Source organism: Mandrillus leucophaeus, unplaced genomic scaffold (genome assembly GCF_000951045.1).
Source record: "Mandrillus leucophaeus isolate KB7577 unplaced genomic scaffold, Mleu.le_1.0 Scaffold972, whole genome shotgun sequence".
NCBI classification, from domain to species: domain Eukaryota; kingdom Metazoa; phylum Chordata; class Mammalia; order Primates; family Cercopithecidae; genus Mandrillus; species Mandrillus leucophaeus.
The window spans coordinates 59,753-60,882 of NW_012110608.1; positions in this window are offsets into that span (position 1 = coordinate 59,753).

Sequence of the window (1,130 nt, forward strand, 5' to 3'; positions counted from 1 at the left end):
TAACCTTAAATGTAAACAGGCTAAATGACCCAATTAAAAGACACAGATGACAAGCTGAATAAAGAACCAAGACCCTTTGGTACGCTGTCTTCAAAAGAACCATCTCATATGCCAAGACAAACATAGTCTCAAAAATAAATAAATAAATAAATAAATACCGATAGTGGAAAGCTTACCAAGCAAATGGAAAACAGAAAAAAGCTTGAACTGCAATCCTAGTTTCTGACATAACAGTCTTTATACCAACAAAGATTAAAAAAAAAGACAAAGAGGCCATTACATAATGGTGAAGGGTTTAATTTAACAGGAAGAACTAACTATCATAAATATATATGCACTCAACACAGGAGCACCCAGATTCATAAAGAAAGTTCTTCGAGATCTTCAAAGAGACGTAGACTCCCACACAATAAGAGTGGGACACTTTAACACCCCACTGACAATATTAGTCAGATCATGGAGATGGAAAATTTACAAGGATCTTCAGGACTTGAACTCAGCTCCAGATCAAATGGACTTGTTAGAAATATACAGAATTCTCCACCCAGACACAACAAAATATACATTCTTATCATTGTCACATGGCACTTACTCTAAAATTGACCACATAATCGGCAGTAAAACACTCCTCAGCAAATGCAAAAGAACTGAAATCATAACAAAGAGTCTTTCAGACCACAATGAAATGAAATTATAACTCAAAATTTTAAAATTCACTGAAATACAAACAACTGCATAGAAACTGAACAACCTGCTCCTGAATGACCCTTGGGTGAAAAATGAAATTAAGGCAGAAATCAAGAAATTCTGTTAAACTAATAAGAACAAAGATACAACATACTGGAATCTCTGAGACACAACTCAAGTAATATTAAGAGGGAAACTTATAGCACCAAATGCCCACATCAGAAAGCTAGAAAGATCTCAAATTGGCAACCTAACATCACAACTAAACTAGAGAACTAAGAGCAAACAAATAGCAAAGCTATCAGAAGACAAGAAATAACCAAGATCAGAGCTGAACTAAAGAAGACAACACACACACACACACACACACACACACACACACACACACACACACAAAGAACCTTGAAGAAAACAAATCCAGGAGCTGGTTTTACTAAGTAGAC